Source organism: Pseudorasbora parva, chromosome 4, assembly GCF_024679245.1.
Source record: "Pseudorasbora parva isolate DD20220531a chromosome 4, ASM2467924v1, whole genome shotgun sequence".
Lineage (NCBI taxonomy): Eukaryota > Metazoa > Chordata > Actinopteri > Cypriniformes > Gobionidae > Pseudorasbora > Pseudorasbora parva.
The window spans coordinates 20,825,362-20,833,417 of record NC_090175.1 but is presented as its reverse complement, the minus strand read 5'-3'; positions in this window follow the sequence as shown (position 1 = coordinate 20,833,417).

The window sequence follows — 8,056 nt, the reverse complement described above, 5'->3', positions numbered from 1 at the left end:
TAAGGGGGTTATTGCTGCTCTCCCTACTCTTATCAATGCTAGGCTGCATGGATGCGCAGGGAGTTCATGACCAAAACAGAACCATACCGCCAATCCAAACTGTATGATAATTGTTAATCATCTTTGATGATAGTGGTATATTGACAAGTAAAGTCAATATACAAGTAAACTCATGGCAGGTCTCTATAGGCACATCAGTGTTTTATATTCCTCCCATTACATAGACATTTTCAGATATACTTGTGTACATTGGGGATTCAGTTAATGCATAGGGGTGAGTAGGGCACAACCTTAGACAGAGTTAGTTGTAAAACTTGGTTTAAAACATGCCAGCATGACAAAACTTAGTGTATTTAGTTGCCATATCAACACTGTATAGAGAAAAATATTGTTTGTGTGTTTATTTAAAATGAGACAAATCTGATATTATTTTAAATGTATAGCTGTTATTTAACAGTTGAAATAGTTCTTTAATGCTGATCTAACTGGCAGAAGACACGAGCCGGTGTTAAATCCCAGTTGTGCCGGTGGGGCATGTTGTCACGCTGCCTTACAATGAGCCCCTATTAGAACTATGCTATTCTATTCTATACTTTTATGAAGAGATACCATGAGAAAAAGGTGAATAAAGACACGAGAGTCAATGTTTAGAAATTATGTATTACATTTTGTAATACTATGCTGTATAGCTGTATTTTGGTTGTTTTTGTTTTGTTTATTTTTAATTATTAAAAAATACATTATTTCATGTGAAAAAGTTGTATAACTATTTCATTGACAAAATATTTAAGTTAGTCTTGTATATTTTTTTTTTTATTTAGACTAGAAATCATTTAAAGTGATCATTTGGCCATGTTACAGTGTCACAATTTTACGTCCACTCTTTCAAGGGTAAATAAAGAAAATAATATATACCCTGTATTAATTAAACAAAACCACATAATTGTACTAGACATGTGAAGTAAATGTGGGAAAAAAATATTCTCTGAACCCTAAGTGGTTTCACACAAACTGAGAAAATCTAAAAGTGTTAGGATGTGCCCCTCTCTCCCCTACTATTCTTGAGCCCAAGCCAACATGCACAAAGAAGATGGAATATAAACAGTCTTTAATAAATAAACCAAGACACCCAGGAGATTGTGGGAGAATAATAAGAGTACATAAACCACACTAAGCAAAGACAAGAACCGACAAGTAGTAACTGAAACAGAGAAATATATTTAGTGAATAAACAAAGGCAGCTAAACTAGACACAGCTGAAACCAATTAGTAAGGCAACTAATAAGGGTTAATCAACACTTAACTGAAAGGAAACACAGGAAACAGAAGCACAAGAAGGAAATTAAAATGTAAGGGTACGTTGTCAAAATGACTCTCATTCACACGGATCCGCAACAGCGACTAACACACTGTATTATGTATGCCATTATGTATGCCTGGCCAGTAGTTTGTAATGTCACTTTGTAAAGGAACACTACACGCCTATAAACTGAAGACAAACAAATACACAACACCAACGTTTTCACAAATTCGCGGTTGTGTCGTTTACATGGGGACGATCACTTGCACTTTGAAACCCATTTTCAAAAAGCTTGTCTTCAGGCACCCAAAATGAGAGCTGTCATGTAAAAGAATGGGGAACATTCACACGTTTTCCAATTTTAGTTGAAAGCGGTGTAGTGTAAACTGTCCCTCAATAGACCCCTTCAATGTTTGTAAACGCTGAAAACATAGGCTGGGAGCTAGTCTGCTAAGTTTGTAGCATGCCACAGGTCACAATTATCTCTAGATTAGGCCAGAGGCATTGAGCTGGCACCCTGACTGAGTCTGGTTTCTGCCAAGTTTTATTTACGCCTTGGTGGAGTTTTGGTTCCTTGCCACTGTCGCCTTTGGCTTGGCTTGCTCAGTTGGGGACACTAAAACTTCGATCTATGTTTTCAACTAAATATCCAAACAAAATGAATTACTAAATTAACTGTATCAACTATATCACTGATTTGCCCACATTGAAATGAGCTGATGACATCACCGTTTTCTCCAGAGCGACTACAGCTGAATCAAATTTTGTTGCAATATTTTCCTGTTCCTGCTTTGGAACAATCATCATTGTAAAAGTGCTATAAAAGTCTGGTCAAAATATCAAACTTCACATAACTATTAAATCAGTCTAGAGTTTACAGAACATATTTGGTTCACTTACCATGGCTTAACTCTACCCTTGTTGTCACAATGTTGGCGTAGACTGAGGCTAACTACCACTTTTTGTAACACTGCTCTTTTACACAGACAGTGTCTAGAAACCAATCAATTTATATTGTTTGTGCGAGATTAAATGAATATGAAAAGCATCATTAGCCAAATAACACCATAACATGCAACCATAGTTGGCTAACGATGTAGTCAACTGGTCGCAAGTTCTGAATTTATCAGGACAGTTCAACAAGACATTTTTCAGTATGTTTACATACCTAATGCTAGAAAAACCATCCAGTTTCATATCATTCCGATGAAGCTGTGATTTAAAAAAAAATCTAAATGTGGTTCATAGGTTCAGTTTTTTATAAACTGTGTGTGTGTGTGTGTGTGTGTGTGTGTGTGTGTGCATGTGCGCGTGTGCGCGTGTGCGTGTATGTGAGAATGTGAGTTGTTTTAGAGTGTCAACCCTATACTGCTGTGTAATACTTTTTTTGAGCATTGTGGCTGATTTGTAGATTGTACACAAAAATATTCAGTGATTTGTGTGTGTGTGTGTGTGTGTGTGTGTGTGTGTGTGTGTGTGTGTGTGTGTGTGTGTGTGTGTGTGTGTGTGTGTGTTTGCCAATTTCCCATTCAATTCCTATGGTCGGCCATTTTTGACCGAAGACAATGAACACTAGTTTAAAGGGGGGGTGAAATGCTGTTTCATGCATACTGAGCTTTTTACACCTTTAAAGACTTGGATTCCCATCCTAAACATAGACAAAGTTTCAAAAACTAATGTTGGACGTTTGATGGAGTATTTCTGTGTTAAAACTACTCCTTCCGGTTTCTCACAAGTTTCTGAGAGTTTTTTTCGAGTATGGGTCTACTTGACGTTAATAGACCGGTAGGTCCTTGTATGGGCCGTACGGGCTCTTCTCCCGGTAGGGTGTGCGCGCGCGAGTGACTAGAGCGAGAGAGGAAATGCACGCCCATAAACACTCTCAAGCTGCAGATCCAGTCGTCCGTGAACACTTATGTTAGTTATAGTCCGCGTCACGCTCCACTTCATTCCTATGGGTGATGTCGAGCGACTTCAACGCTTCAGCACAGCATTCCAGGAAGGCAGTACTGCGTTTGAACTGATTTGAACGCAGAAATGACGAGAAGCTTCACAACATCGCTTCAGTCGCATCGCAAAGTGGATCTCCACACTCCAAGAAGTGCGTTTTTGACGGAGCGGTCCCAGCGATAAAGGTTCGGTCCTGCTTTGGAAGCAGCCGGTGAGTAAAACTGCTTCAAATGTCTGTGCTGTTGGCTATCGTCGCGTGAGTAAACATCAGTAAACGACACGATCTCGTGCTTCGTCATTCAAATGCGCTAACGGACTTCATTGCTAATCTATGTATAATGTTACACTAGTCTGATGTGCAAAACTGTTTTGCTTGCTACTGTTAAGGTTTAGTCGCATACAATAGTCCATAAACCGAATCATGTCCTCATAAACTGCGAGTAAACACACACAAATGTTGACAGGCCACTAAATACAGTACATACCACAGAGACGGACGTTCCTCTGTTGCTGTTTCTATTTCAGCCTCCGAATTAGATTCTGGATCATATATCTATTAGCTGAGATCGATAGCAAGGGTTTCTCCACGCTTGAGGACGTCACCGCTTTGCGCACTCGTCATTCTTTAGCTCCGCCCACACGATACGCCTCCAGGCGCTCGGTTTTTTTCCGGAAAGACTCGGTACAGCCTATATTTCTTTTATAAATATAATAAAACTAAAGACTTTTCGGAGATATGAAAGATGCAATACTACTCTATAGGTACTCAAGATTGACATGAGATTGACTGAAACTGAGTGTTTCACCCCCCCTTTAAAAAAAAAAAAACATGCTCTAATCATAACCCCAATTTGTTATGTGTTTAGATACCTAATGCAAGAAAAGTTGCAAAGTTTCATATCATTCTGATGAAGCTGTGATTTTTTAAAAATTAAAATTTTCTGGTCAGAAATGACCGAAGAGCACCAGAGTGCACATATACAGACTTGATCGAGTACAAAATAACAGCAAAAGCAAAATAACATAGAAAAAAAGAGAATTACTCCTCAGATACCATGTGAATAATTTATAGCAAAAAATCTAGTATGAATTCAATTACAAAATAATTCATTCAAATCAGTTATTACTCCACCACAAGTAAGACATCAACACACCCAGCCTGTTTTCAAGTTTAAAAGCTTAAAAGAAATTCTCGAGTTAACACACAATCCAATAGGATGGAATGACCTTTCCGAGCCCGACATGCATACTACGAAGTGCACATTTTCCAGTGATGTGAACCGTGAAGGGCTCTCTATGACCTGACCCTAAGACTAAGATCATATTTGTTTTTGTGCCATGCCTTTGATCCTTTTGCTAAGGTTCGAGTTTGAGCTAATACATTTGTGCACCTGCAGTCCAAAAAATAGTTATAAGTAGTCATCAAGTCTGTCATTACGTCTGCTGAGCATTTGAGTGCCACAGAGTGTGAAAGGATGAGTAATCATTTCGAGGCTTTCTTCTGTAATCTCTAATGCTCGGAGGTATTCATGGTAATATTTGGACTGAAAATGGCTTTTTTAATGACTCACACTGACGCACACCTGTGAAGCTCCTACTCAGAGACCTACACATGCACACAAGATTTATGGCATTAATTTTATTAGTCTTGATAGGCACTTTTTCAATAAGAAACATGGCGTACCAAATTCTTCATTTTGCTACACCAAGCTGAATGTGATTGAAATAGAGGGTTAAAATTGCATTATAAAACTGGAATCGGACAGGAGAGATGTATTAGTGGTGATTGCTAAGTAATCACCGTTATTAATGCTGAAATGTTTGCCTTAAAAAATACAATTTTCCACATAACTTATCTAACACCATTTGTTGCGCTACAAACATAATAATACATCAGATTATGCCGATTAATATTTTCAGGCTTCAGACAATTTTCTTGTAGTGGATTGCAAAATAGGCAAAACATACAGTTTAAAAGTTTTGGTTCGGGAAGGATTTAATTAAAATAACACTTTTATTCATCAAATATGCATTACATTGATCAGTGACAGTAAAGACATAATGTTTAAAAAGATTACTATTTAAAAAAAATGCTTTTCTTCTGAACTTTCTATTCATCAACGATCCTTTAAAAAAATCACATTAGGTGCAACTTTTTTAGCAAAAATAATATGATTCTGTAATTATTATTATTATTATTATTTATATATATATATATATATATATATATATATATATATATATATATATATATATATATATATATATATATATATATATATATATATATATAGTGCTTTTACAATAACGATTGTTTCAAAGCAGCCTCACAGTGTTAAACAGGACAATATTGCAACAAAATTTGATTTGGCTTTACAGTCGTTCTGGAGAAAACTGTGATCTTATCAGCGTAATGATATAAATGAACACCAATCAGAATGATTTCTGAAAGATGTGACTGAAGACTGGAGTAATGATGCTGGAAATTCAGCTTTGACATCAGGAATAAACTGAAACATTTTGAAATGTATATATTAAAAAAGAAAGCAGTTATTTTAAATTGTAATACTATTTCACAATGTTACTGTTATATAGAACAAATAATCAATAATTTTTTTTTTTTTTTCCCAAGCCCAAACTTTTGAACGGTAAAGTGCTTATTTGAGCTGAAAATGAATCTGAACCATATCTAAAACCACAGACAAGCAAATAATCGTCCAGAAACAACATGACACTGAGAACCACACGGCACACCTCAGGCACACAACACTTGCATTTTCAACATATTTGTGGTTTGTTGAAATTCAGAGCATCATTTGTAAGTGGCAGTATTCTAAAAGTCTGTAATGACGGCTCATTTAAGACAGCCTGGTCTTTGAAAATATCATGCCATGAGTCACGGCGTATAGGATTTTGCTTTCCTTTTGAATCCCGCCAATCCGTCAAGTTTAGTGACAGTACAATTGATCACACTATAGTCTCTATAGCAACAATCAGACCAAGCTCACTTGCCTCTGCAGATGACTTGATGTCATCACTGATTTGATTTGCAAATGTTAATGCTAATGCCTATGTAGTTGGCAGATGCTTTTATCCAAAGCAACTTATATTTAATTCAGTCTATTCATTTTATTTTTTTAATTCAGGCAATCCTGGAAAGTAAACCCTTGTCATTGCTAGTGACATGCAGGAATATACACATCTGTAGTATTGGTTGAACTGCTCGTTTCTAACTGTAACCCTCAAACAAAATATTAAATAATTTCTTATATCACACTGAACGATTACTTTATTTGTTACATTTGTGAAAATCAGTAGGTGGCAAACTACCTCATAAAGGAAGATCAGTGAAACGACAGTACTAGAAAGCAGTCTGTTATTTAGGGAGGTCAGAGTGCTATTCAAGCGGAAACGCAATAAATACTCAAGCATCCTTTACTTAACCTGGCATGAAGATGTGTATCACTGAACTTAGAGCAAATTGAACCTTGCAGAATGAGCCCAGCAGCAAAAGACTATGTAAAGGTCAGCTAAGGCAGACATGTAACTGAAACGGGAGGTTTGCAATATAACCAAAATGGTATACTGTAAATAATAACTTTTAGGAGGAGAACGCCTCAATAGTGAATCATTGATATTTGTACGTCTTCCAGTGGCAGGAAGATGATATTTATGTGTAAATAAAGGCATTAAGTGCACATAAATACATCAAAATAGTTTTATTGAATAATGAAAAAGGATGATTGAAGTCAGCTCAGAGTGAATAAGTATATATACTGTTAATCATTTTATGTCCTCTGACATATGGCAGTTCTAATTGGCAGCCAAGGCAGAAATGCTTTGGGCTTCATGTACTCATTCCCAGCAGAGCCACCGGTAAAAGCAGAATCAAATCATCACATCGGTCAAAGGCTTTCCTCTCTGATCCTCCTAGACTGGACTGCGCCAACCGTAGCACTGCACCAAAGGCAAAGCAATTATTTATTAACGTTCCTTTCCTTTGCTTACCTTTCTATTTCTTTCCTTTCCTTGATTTTGACGACAACCATAGCCCAGTTTCACAGCTGAAATCAATATATTCTATAATTCGATAGAAAGTGTGTTTGAAGTTGTGCTTTGTATAAATGGCCTATTTGGTGGTGTTCTCTGTCTAAAATAATCTCAGCCACATAATATTTAGCAATGCATTTGACGCTGAATGTGTTAGTGGCGGAACATGAGGCGTTGTGCTTCTGACATGCTGAGTTTGAATCGATTAAAAGCATTTTCATGAAAGCTTGTAAAGGAGTCAAGGTAATTTAATCTGTTCTTTTTGATGTTGAAACAAATTACCAAACGTTGCTTTGGGAATCATTTCATCTCCTCCAATTTCAAAAAACAAAAACATTCACAGACTCGCAGCCCTACAATCAGAGAATATGAATCTGGACAGTTCTATCAGAGAAACTTCCTTCCAATTAGGTGGATAATGCGTAATGTATGACATTTTGAATTTGGAAGTAAACTCAATTTATTTTCACCATAACTTTGGCCCAAGTGGCACCTAACATCCAGCTGGATCAAAAAATGTCTGAGGCGAGTGCTTCAATTGTGATACTTATGCTCTGACTGACAGTGAAGTTTCTCGCCCTTTATCTCTCTTGGACTCACTTCAAGGTGAACATTGCTGTTAAATATCTCATGGAGCTTCGATGTGGGTGTAGATAGATTTCCCTTTTCATTTCTTTTACAAAAATCTTTGAATGGTTTGAATAGAAACTCCATTTATACTCTTCAGTTCTGATGAAAATAAGTTTCTTTCCCATC